Source organism: Sceloporus occidentalis, unplaced genomic scaffold (genome assembly GCF_023333645.1).
Source record: "Sceloporus occidentalis isolate IW3139 unplaced genomic scaffold, rSceOcc1.0.p SCAF_5, whole genome shotgun sequence".
In the NCBI taxonomy this organism is placed as follows: Eukaryota; Metazoa; Chordata; class Lepidosauria; order Squamata; family Phrynosomatidae; genus Sceloporus; species Sceloporus occidentalis.
Window position 1 is genome coordinate 23,106,910 of NW_028316985.1, and position 12,340 is coordinate 23,119,249.

Below are 12,340 nucleotides of genomic sequence, written 5' to 3' on the forward strand. Positions count from 1 at the left end.
GAGAAATGTAGGATATAAACATTTTAATAAAATAAATAAATAGATGTATGTGTGTGTGTACATACATATATGTACATATGCACATATACATATTTACACACATACATGTATTTCTTTATTTTATGAAAATACCTATCTCCTCCATCTTTCTAACTCCTGTGTCCTTGTCATCTCTTCCAGATCAGACCAAACCCTCTCACTGACACCTTTATAATCTTGACCCATTTTATTTCAAGGTGGCGGGTTCCAAACATTTAAAACTCTAAAACGCGGAGGACAAAAGTTGTGAAAAAGAAATAAATCATTAAATATTCCTAATATTCAAACATGAAGTTAAAACAGCATAGTTCTTCTAGTGCCCCAGGAAGGACCATTCTCAGAATTCCACCGCCTTGAGTTAAGGCGGTATCAAACCGGGTTAGCCCTGCAGTGCGGACGCAGCCAGAAGTCAGCTTTTGGAGCCCGGTCCCGGTTCCTCTGCCTCTGATTGGAGGAGGGGGCCCACCCTGTCGCCCAATCAGCGATCAGAGAGCCGGTCATTGGCGGAGAAGCGGCCCTCGCCGGCAGAAGGCAAGAAAATTGCGAGGCTCGCCAGCAAAGAGCCGGCTTCTCTCCCTTCCTTCCCTCTTATCCCGCTTTCGTCCAAGCCAGTGCGGACGCCGCCACTGCCGCGCCACAGGAACAAGGCAGGAGAAGCCCGTCCCATGCGATCCAAGAGATCTCTCCGGATCCCTTCGCCTCCAGACTCTCTCACCAAGGTGTCATTTTTTTGGAGGGGAAACCCTTTTAAGCAACTTTGGGGTGGGGGGATCGAGGAAGGACAACCGTCCAGGTCCCACTTGATTATTGATTGTGATGATGATTGGCTATTGGTTATTGATAGAGGTGGATTATTTGTGAGGGGGATCTGGTGGCAGGAACCCTGGCTTTTGTTTTGTAGGGTTTTTTTTTGGGGGGGGGGTTGATGTCACAGGTGATCAGCCTTACATTGGGGGCCCAGAATTGGGGCTGTGGGTCTCTCGGAATGGTCTGAATGGGGCTCGTCTGTCTGTACGTGTGTTTGGAAAGCAGTTTCAGAACGGATTGAGGTGAAGAGGAGGAGGAGGAGGAGGAAGAAGAAGGAAGAGGAAACCATGTGAAAGATTATTTATTTAAAGAAGAAGAAGAAGAAGGGGGAAAGCATGTGAAAGATTACTTATATTTATTTACATCATCATCATCATCTTTATTTATTTATTATTATTATTGGTTATTTTGTGGGAAGGGGGGGGGCAAAACTGGTTTGTCTCTGGGGCTTCTCTGGCCACCCAGAGCCAACCCCCAAGCCAGGCTATATATAAACAAGTCGACTTCGATTCGAATCGAAGGGTACGTCGCCCCCTGACTTTCAATATCGTTTTGTTTTTTTTCCAAAATTGCGCGCAGGCATGGAGACTGAATAAAAACCCTCGATTTAGCAAAGGCTGGGGAGAGGCTCAGCCCGATGTAAACTCTGTCCAGGAGAGAAGATCTGGGGTATTGTGGTGTGTGTGTGTGTGTGTGTGTGTGTGTGAAATTTCTTTCAGTCCAACGAATTTGGCTCTGAAGGATCCGGTGGCTGTCTCTATAAGGCAGGAACCATCCCCACCCCATTGCTCTCAAGGCAAGATCCCACTGAGTATTCTTTGCCTTTGTGTGTGTGTGTGTGTGTGTGTGTGTGTGCATGGCTTCTAGGCAAGCCCATGCATTTCATAGGGTTTTCTTACGCAAAGGATCCTCAGAGGTGCTTTTTCTGCCATCTCCTTCCTCTGAAATACATAGACTACAGGACCTGATCTTCATTCCCGGTCTCCCACCCAAGTACTAACCAGGGCTGGCCCTTTCTGATAGCAAGGCAACCTCATAGAGTTTTCTTAGGCATGGGATCCTCAGAAGTGCTTTTTCGGCCAGCTCCTTCCTCTGAAATATAGATTATTGCACTTGATCTTCATTGCTGGTCTCCCATCCAAATACTAGCCAGGGCCGACCCTTTCTGATTCCCAGTCTCCTAGGGACTCCTGGCAACCCCATGAATTACATAGGATTTTTTTTTAGGCAAGGAGTCCTCAGAGGTGGTTTGGCCAGTCCCTTCCTCTGAAATATAGCCCCCAAAATCTGGCCTTAATTGCCAGTCTCCCATCCAAGTACTAACTAGGGGCTGACCCTGCTTAGCTCCCAAGATCAGAGAGGATCTGGTGATGCCTAAAACGCCTAAAATTAGAATGCTGATTTTTTAAAAAACTGAAGTGATTTTAGTTATTCTTGTGTTAATCTCTGGGAACTAATTGTAAATTTTCTCAGCCATGAATCTGTTATATGTATGCTGCATATGTGTGTATGTACATACATATATGTATGTATGCTTTATGAGTTTTATGCTTCATGAATTTTATGAATTTAGCTGTAAGTAATTGTACTTGATATTTTGGTCTATGGCCGTAAATAAATGATGGTGATGATGATGATGGCAGGATCTGGTGCCTTCAGGGTATTTGGGGTATTTATTTACCTGGACCGAAGTCCCCTTGAGCTTCCTCAGAAGACGGAATTGCTGCCTCTGAGCATTTTCCCCCTACCATCACTCTGGCACAGCATCAACTAATATCTTTCTCTCTTCCTTTCCTTTCCTTTCCCTCCTCCTCCTCCTTTTGCGAAAGATATGGAAGAAAAAGATACGGAGGCCAGCGCTGGATTCCTATCCTAACAATCTGCACCCTTCCCCTTCACCATTGTTTCAGCATCCAGCTTTCTGTGGACTTCATCATTTGCCAGAAGGATTGTGGAAGGGAATGAAACTTTGGGTAACTGGATTGCAGGTAGGACATCCTCTTCTCCTTTTGCTCTATCTCCAAGTTCTTGTAACCCCCTCCCCCCCAGTTTGTTTGCTTGGGGGATTTAGCATCCTTTTTTGTCCTTCTTGTTTCTAAATTCATGAGGACTCGGACTTCATAAACCAGAGCCATCTGATGAAACTTGTGAGAAAAGTAGCTGATCTCTATTGGGATCATAATCTCCTTGAAACTGAAAATGATACATCTGTAGGAAATATAGAAGACGTTTATATTCGATAATACAGTTTGTCAGGGAGATTTTCAGAACAATATAAGCAGACAAAAGTTCAAGCATTTGGTTTTTTTGTTTGTTTGTTTGTTTTGGCATTTTAAAGGCCGATCGGTTTATCATGACACAAACTTTTCTGGACTAGAGCTCACGTTGTCAAGCTTTAAAAATAGTGGATCAAAGTTATTTTAGTACAGGACTGAGGCACTTTTTTGAAATTCATAGAGGCAGGGAAGATGTCCTGGCATATGGACCAAAGAGTTTTTAGTTTCTTAAAAAATGGATTGCTCAAAGAGAAATGGGAGCTTAGGAAGGAAGGTGGTCCCTGATCAGGAAAAATGGGGGACCAAAGGTTGTAGGGAATATGTAAATAGACAGGGAAAAAACAGTTGGCTAAGTACTGGAAATGGCCCAGCAGATAGGAAATGCTTTTCAGTGCCATAAATTTCAGCAAGGAAATGCTGGCCAGCTAGTTTATGTGTCTGCATAACACATATCTGACTTCCTTATAACTGGAGCTTTAGAAGGGCTTGATGTTGGCTCGATTGCAGCTACTGTGGGGTGTCCTACAGATGAGTTGAACTACAACTCTAAGCATCTTCCAGCCAGCTATTCATTGGGGGAAAGAGTTGGAGAAGTCTGGGAGGCATAGCATGTTGGGGATTCTAGGAGGTGTAGTTCATCACATCTGGAGGCAGCCAGGCTGGAGGAGGATGCTGTCATTTGTATGTGAGCCCAGGGCTTTCTGCTTTTTCTGTGCCAAGGTCCCTAGCAAAGCATACATGCTTGCATGGAGAAGGTCCCATTTTGCAGCCAGTATTTTCAATTCAAAAAGGGTCACAAGGAGTAGATCTCGGTAAAGCTTTTCTCCAAATTTCTAAAGAGCCACTTTCACTTGCAATAAGCTGTGCTGGGTTAGAGGGACCAATAGCCTGCTCCAGGAAGAGATTTCATTGGCCATATTGTACCTGGACATGTGGGACTGCAATACCCATCAACTCAGCTGACAATTGCTGCAGAGTTTTGAGTTATAGTCCAGGATGGTACGAAAGGCTACAGTATAAGGGAGCACCATATCTTTATAGTGAGCAAACACCATATAGAAAACATCTGTGACCCCAAATGAACGGACAGATGCAGGACAGACTGCAGGCTATATCTTTGCTTTTTGAAAAAAGCAGACATTTGGGATCTCAGAAGAGGAGGTTTGTTTGTTGTTGTTTTTTAAAGGAAAAAGTGAGAGGGAATTTCAACCCTTTAACCCCCCTTGCTTTGTTAACAAATGATTGTTTTAACATAGCCTCTCAGCCAGAATGTGCCTATCTAAAATACATCATGTATGCAATGAAAATTTAAAAGGGAATGATGACGATCAAGGTGAGGCATTTGCCAAAGGGGGGGGGGGGGGGACATACAGCAAGGAACCATAAGAAGGAACAGAGAGAAAACATGGAAGGAAAGAGTGGGCCAAGATTTCTGGCCTGCTTCACATATTGCAAAGTTCCAGTTGTGTATGAATGCTTGTTCTACATTCTGTGTTATGATTCAGTGGGCATACATCTGAGTAATGTTAGGTAATCATAGTTTCCCAGTGCAGGGACACACAGAAAACTGCCTGCCTGCACAAACATATGTCGATCAATGCACAAGTTGCCTGTGATTGCCTTTAATTCCAGGTCAGAATTTTGTAATATGCAAAAATGAATTGCTTGGCCTTGTTCTGTTTGGTTTGGGAAGAAAGCTGCTACTGTGGAGCCATGGCTTTCTTACTCACATAAATATAAAATAAGTAGGGAGGCATGGATCTAAATGATCCTTTGGAGAAAGAAAAGTTCTTACATTTTCCAGGTTATGTTATTGGGAGGGGGGAGTTTCTCCTACATCCTAAGAATAGGTAGCTCAGGTAATTGCAAGTAGGGAGAAGGCACAGAAATGATCAAGACGACATTCTTTGAATACAGCAAAGTAGCTTTCTCTCTTCTTCCTGCTGCTCCCCTGTTCCCAACCCCATCTGCCCTGTGATTCTCATGGCTGGTTATTTATATATAAACTATCCACCAGTGGGTACTCACTGCGCATCCGCTGCACTTTAGTGTCCAGAATTCTACAGGAAAAGAAAAGATGTGATGCCAGAGTCTGGTTGCTCTGGGATGAATTAACCTCCCAGTTTCATAGGAGTTTAACAGAAGCTACTCTGAACTAATAGGCTTCAAAATTATAACCTTACTGTGTATCAATCACTTGCTGTGTATAACACTCACTGTGTATAACCACTGAAGGGTTAAGAGTTTAATCTCATCCCCAAGCATTTTATTTATATAAAAAGGATGTTTTTGAAGGAGGATTCTGACACATGATTCATTTTTGTCATAATGGACATAACATTCTGAAGGAGGGCATCCACTAAGGATGCCAAACTGAAAGCTCTCCCTCCTCATTCCTACATCTTGGGCATTCAGACTGATAAATCTAGAGGCAAAAAGGTTGCTTTTTTCTCATGGAAAGAGCAGCACCTTAGGTGAGATCTTGCAGTGCAGATGGAAGTCAGTAAACCAATTTGAAAAAGACTCATACTTAAAAAACCTATTATTATGATTATTTGTATGTTATCCTAAAACTGTTTTTAAAATAAGCAAAGTGTGTATTGTGGTATCACCTGAGCCACCAGGGTCTCTCATACTGGGATATGGGGGCAAGAATATGATATGAGCATGCTTCCTTTCCCATCATCTAAGACAGTGGTCCCCAAACTGTGCTCTTTAAGGGATTTTGAACTTCAGCTACCAGAATTCCAAACTATTGGCCAACATGGGTGAGGCTTCTGGGAACTAAAGTCCAAAATCTCTTAGAGCACACAGTTTGAGGACCACTTATCTAAGACCACAAGCAATCAGTTCAGGAATGTATGAGGATACCCTGCCTGAGCAGTCCATCCATCTGCTACTTTTTGCAGTAGACAGAATTCTCTCTGGCTTTGCTTCGCGAATGAAGATTAAAGAAGGACTCATCCTGCACTTTGTACAAGCGCGTTGGTGACTAAAAAGGCCAATCCAGGACAAACAGGTCTGGTTGCAGAAAGCACAGCGGAAAGACTCTTTGGGTGCTGTTTCTGGATTGCGGTTCTTTCTGCGTTGTTGTTTCTTTTTGAGACTTGTTCGGTGTGAGCTTTTGAAAAAAGCTGCAGCATCATGGATGGTGCGTCTCCATGCCTCCCAATGTGAGGCAGAATTGGACACACAGTATATTTATACATGAGAAAGACGCTAATATGTATAGGCAAGAAAGAGGGACAAGCCATTGCTTGATGTCAGCTCACATCCCATACATACAGGAGGTTCTTGGTTCAAATCTTTGGGATCTTCATTAGGTGAAAAGGCAATGGGAAATAGAATTAATTTCACAATTAATTTAAAAATGTAACTCTTTATAGTTTTACTTATACTCGTTTTATTGCTTTTGGGGTTAGTCATTTTAATTCCTCCTTTTGGAAGACATTAACATAATCTGCAAATAATAAGATCATTGCCTGAAAAGCTAAAAAGCTGCTGCCAGTCAGACTGGAGAATAGTGGGTTTGACAGATTGACAGCCTGACCTGGTATAAGGCATGTTCCTGTAGTCTCATGATGAGTAGAGAGGGCAGAGTTCCAACATATATAGATATATATTCAAAAGATCAAGTGGAAACCACAACCATAACAGAAACTGGTCCTCAGTTTAGCCCTGACAATGGGTAGCATGTTTGACTGTGGTTTGGTCTGCTTTTCTCATTCTGAGAGGTCCGTGACAATTAATACTGTACTTATTTGATTCTTTCATTAGCTGTATTATGACCAGAAAGATCTTGGAAGATCATGAAGAATCATGTTGAATTGGGAACATATTGAACATGGCGTTTTATATGTCCTATTATAAGATGAGTTTGTCATGACAGGAACTCCAAAGCCATTTCTACTTTCTACCTTCATCATCATGTTTTCCCACTTTTAATAATGACAGTCACATGTTACGAACTTGAGGGCTCTCTAGATGCATCAGATGCCAACTCACAGTGGAGTTGGAGTTTTTTAGACAGATAGGATGTGTAGTCTGATGAACTTGGAGAGTGCTGCTTAGTGCAAGTTGTTGGCAGATCTTTCTTGGGGCTGGGGTGATCCTTTTTCCCCTATGGGGAAGTGAGGTCACTCCTTATTCTCCTTATTAATTATATTTATTTGCATCCCATCTTTTCCTCAGACCTGGGATTCAAAGTAGTTTGTTGTTGTTGTTGTGTTCCCTCAAGTTGCTTTTGATTTAAGGTGACCTTACAGCAAATCTATCATGGGTGTTCTTGGCAAGATTGATTCAGAAGTGATTTGCCTTTGCCTCCCTTGAAAACCAAGAGAGTGTGACCTGCACAAGATCACCCAGTGGGTTTCCATGGCCGAGCACGTACATGAAGCCTAGTCTCCGTAGTCTAATACTACACCATGCTGGCTTGCTGGATTGCAAGGTGACTTGCAAAAACTAAAACAGACAGAGGTAAAAGCTCACATCAACAACAAAAAAGCTATCTCTTAACAGTTCATCCCTCCTCTCCCCTTCGTGTCATAAAAAGCATTTCCTTTTTCCCCCACGGATTTTTGCAAAGCCAATGCTTCCCCCCCGCCTAAATCTTTCATCTTATTTCCATGAATGTAAGCTCCACTTTTTCTAGAACAGCCTTGAGCTGAGGAGGCTGCTGCATGTGTTCAGGGAAGGAGTGTCTGGTGCCAAAAATTGCAATAAAAAATTATCGCACAGTAAGATAATAAATAATATTGAGACTGAAAAAAAGGAACAATGAGGAAGAGCCCTAATCTTCCCAAACAAGGGTTGTTTCTCCACTGTTATTTATCCGCAACAAGCTTTTTCCCTCTGAACATGTTGCCAGGGCTTGGGGGTGGGGGACAGTCCTCAAATTAAGCACCGCTGTGACTCCCACGCACAATCTTGGCTTAATGGGGGATGTGGTTGCAGTAAATCAGAGACACACTTATTTGAAGCCTAATTAATCAGCATCCCACTGTAGAGAAACACCACTTTCTTCCTAATGGACTCTTTGAAACAAGCTTGCAGATCACAGGGAGGTCTCAAGGAGATCCCAGGTGGAGGCATGCTTGATTCCACCCCACCCCCTTTATCAGCTTTGGGCTAGGGCTGATTGCAGAAGTTTTCTTGCCTTGCCTTTCGAAAGAGATGCAAATGCTTTCCCTGCATGTGATGGACATTTTCCAGCACAAGACTATTTTGTCCAGGTGCTGAATGTTATGAAAGCAAGACATTTATTATCTCAGTGAGCATCCCAACCAGTTGAGGTGGTACCTTTACATTTGTCTAATTTATGTTTTAAGCACCTGTTGTTATGTGCCTTCACCTCAACACTGATTTATGGCAACTCAGTTCCAGGGTTTGCTTGGAAAAAACTTATCCAGGGGAAGTTTGTCATTGTCTTTATCTAAAGCAGAGGGATTGTAACTTGCCCAATGTCAGACATATCAAAACCCATATCTTTTTGGGGATTTGAACCCTGTTCATCCAAAGTCCTAGACCAATACTGAAATCATTGTATTATGCTGGTTCTTGTTTTAAGCCTCAGATGTGAAAAATCTGAGAGCCAATGATCTTCTTTTGCTCTCTCTCTCATTCTCTGTGAGACAGAAGCTGTTTATATCCTCTATTTATTTATTTATTTTCACCAAAGAATTATTGTCCAGTTCAAAAACAGAAAGAATTGACTTTCTTTATTTGCTCATGGGGGTGTTTGTAAGCATGCCGTTTGTGTATGGAAATATATAGCACTTTCTTCTGACACCTCTGGGGATGCTTTCATCTTTATCTTGAGAAGAGAGGTTTCCAGCTAGGTGATGCTGCTATCACTCAGTGCTCAATGTCCAGAATAAGTGGTAAGATATAGAATGAGAATGAAATTCAGACCAGGGATAGCAAGAGGCATAGATATCCTATTTCCTTTTCTGCCAAATGAGCCTGGGTGAGACTTTGGGGGCAACAGGGGGCAAGCCTTTGTAAGCTTTGTGTTTCTTCCAACTATTTATGGGGTAACTTAAGCCTAAGGCAGGGATGGGCAAATGCTGTTGGAGTTTGGATTTGATTTTCAGGTCCAGCACTATGCCAGGCTGCAAAAATGCCAGAGCATGGGTTAAAACTGAGAATGACTGCAAACTGTTTCTTTTTAAATGTTAAAGCATGCAAGATATTTAAAAGTTAAAATGCTTCTACTCAAGGTTTCTAGGAAAGGAATATAACTCCTTTTGCTAGAAAAAAGTCATTTTATGAATCTGGAGACGTCAAGAGTCACAAAAACAGGAAGTCTTCATATGTCCAGGACTGCATTTTACTTACCTCTGGCTTAAGCAAATTAGTCACTGCAGTAAGAGAGAGCCACACCTTTCTGTAAAAGGATCTGTGCCCTAATGTTCTTTTCTATCCTCTTATGAAAGCTCAAAAATTACTTTTAAAAAGTAATTTGTTCCTGTTGCTGGTTACCATGTTTGAAAAGTAATCTATTCTCATTATATATTGCAATGTTTAAAAGTAATTTGTTCCATCATGCATTGGGTTGCCACCTTCCTTCTTTCCTTCCCTCAATTCATACTCTACCTTTGTCCTGAGACAGGACCCAAAGTCGTTTTTAATAATTAAAAGAAAACTTCAACTAAAATATTTTATAAGCATTAAAAAAAAGTAATTCCATGAAGAAAGCATATGATTAAAAACAGTTTAAGCACATTTACAACATAAGTATAAAGTTGAAAGATTAACAGCAATTCTGCCACATAATTTAAGAATCAAAGGACTGCTTAAATAAAAAGATTATTGCTTACTGGTAAAAAAAAATGACCAAAGAGGGGGCCTCTATTTCTTTTAATAATTTCTTTTGTTGGAAGGGGGGGGGGGAATTAAGATTGATAAGATAATTGCATTAAACAAAACTCTTCAAAATGGTGCTCAAAAGTAACTGTGAACTGTGAAGGAAATGTCAAGTAATATACAGGCAAAGTAATTTTGTCCCTCCAGGTTGTAACTTGATAAAAACACAAACCTTTCATCAGGTAATGATGGTTTTCCAGTGGCAACTGCTAGTTCCTGTGACAGTGGGGTAATGAATCCATGCCATGTTTAGTCCAAAATTTAAATGAGCTATCCCAAATAGGTTCAGTACCTTGGGCAGCTCTTTTAAAATTCAAACAAAAATCTGATATATAGATTCATTGTCCCTCATGCTGCATCTGCACTGCAGAAATAATGCAGTCTGATACTGTTTTAACTGTCATGGCTCAATCCTATCCTGGGATATCTCACAGAACTTCAACATCCAGAATTCTACATGGCGCTGAAGGGATTGGACTGTCCCAATTCACTGCTCCGCACCTTCATATTTTTCTCCTTTCCTTTTTCTTCTTTTTCCAATGGACTCAACACTCCATGGCTTCTGAAATTTCTTACACGTCCCCAGCTCTTGATCAATTGTTTTGTTGATATGTTTGCCTCTTTTAAAGGGGGACAGAAAGAGGGGGGAAAGAAGTATTCTTGCAAACTGCAGGGACCCTAAGCCTTTTGATGGAAGGTGTGGTCCAATTTTAGCTCCCATCACGTTAATGATGGCACTGAATTCAGCATGAAAGAGACTGATAGATGATGTAAGAATATGGGTTCTTTACTATTCTTTTATGGAGCTATATAACCTGCAGTTGATGTGGCTAAATTCTTTCTGCTTAAATATCTGCTTGCCTCAATCTTACGCTTTATGGTGACACAGCTCCTGATCCATCTAGTGGCACTTCTGTAACCTTTCAATTGCCATTCCAGGAACTTCGGACACATCTCCTTTTGGATTGTAATGACTGAATCCTGGCTTTTGGTCTTCTTAATGCCCTTGGATTTAATAGACTGATGAGAGCAGATGGCCTAGGCCACTCAAGTTTTATTGTCAAAAAAGTGACTCAGGGATATTTGCAGGACTTTGGTTAATTTGCAGACTTTCAGGGAAATTCTGAATGCAGACTCTGGGATACTACATATCATACAGTACCAGTTTCAGGCAAGGCTTTGGGGTAAGATGTTCTGAATGGTACCTCCCATGGAGTCCTCTTTGTGCCCTTGTCACAAGATGTAAGAACCTAGATCTCAGGTTTTGGTCCCAGAATTTCAGGTCCTGGAATAGTTCTGATTTAGCAACCCTAGGTGACATCTGTGAGGAGAAGTCAGAAGACAAAGAGATTGTTGGTTTTTCTGATTTTCAGTACTGGGCTTGATACCTTAAGAAACATCTTTGCCCATAATTTTTTCCCTTCAGATCTGCAAGAAATTATCTGCTTTGTATCCTGTTCTTTGTTAGGGACGTCCCTTTGGGGCACTGTTAACAGAGGTGCCCACTTTGTGGAATGTGTACCTTGGTGACACACACTTGGCTTCTTCCTGGCTGCTATTTTGTCAACAGGTGTTTGTATGAGAGTAAGTCCCTTTGAGGACATTGAGACTATGCCATGTTTTTAGCCTGCCATTAATGTATTTGTCATGGTTTTTGGTCCAGCTGGCTCTTGTAGCTTCTAGGATTGTTTATGTATTTATAATGTTTTTATGCTGTTTAACGTTGCATGCTGCTTGAGTGCCATTTGGCAGAGACTACTGCCTAGTAATATCTGAAATAAATTAGTGGCTGGAGCATTACGGCTAAAAGTGTGAGCTGTGAGAGATCCAAGAAGCTTTTGGTTGAAATCTCACCTCCTCTTTGAACTTGATAGTTTGCCTCAAATGAGTTAATGCTCTCATAGATTCATCTCTTATCTGCATTTGAAGGATGGAAATGTCTTCCTACTGCCCAGAGGTGTTGTATGGATGGATGCAGGGCTGGATAACATATGACCTGTGGAGCCACACTGTGGCCCATTTCAATTTCACTGGGCCAAGAGTTCCCCAGCCACTGCTGATGGAATTTTGTTGTTATTCACAGCAAGGAGAATCAAGCTTCTGGGAATGTCCAGGAATATAGCTTCTCCTCTGAAGCTACATAAAGAGTATTGCTTTAGTGAAAGAGTACTTTTTCTCAAATTGGTATTTACAAAGGAAATGAATTCTTACAGGGTATTTCTTATTTAAAAGAAGACAAACAATGTTTCCATAGGGAGTGGTGAGACTTGTCCCCAGCCAAAGTTGTCAACCTCTGGGTTAAAGAAAAGCAAAACATTTTGAACACCTATTTTTTTTTTTTTTAAATAAATGGA

General features: G+C 41.5%; 1 protein-coding gene across 3 annotated transcripts in view; it reads left to right on the top strand.

Annotated features, from left to right (window-relative positions):
• The window catches only part of LOC149311764 (muscarinic acetylcholine receptor M2), a 228,929-nt gene that overhangs the window by 20,680 nt on the left and 195,909 nt on the right, over nucleotides 1–12,340 (top strand). For 2 of the 3 annotated variants that reach the window (XM_089527866.1, XM_089527865.1), the window contains exon 2: nucleotides 2,676–2,834. The gene's annotated coding sequence lies outside the window, so the exon portion shown is untranslated. Of the gene's footprint in view, nucleotides 1–732; nucleotides 759–2,675; nucleotides 2,835–12,340 lie in introns of those variants that run through there. The other variant, XM_089527867.1, reaches the window with a different exon arrangement.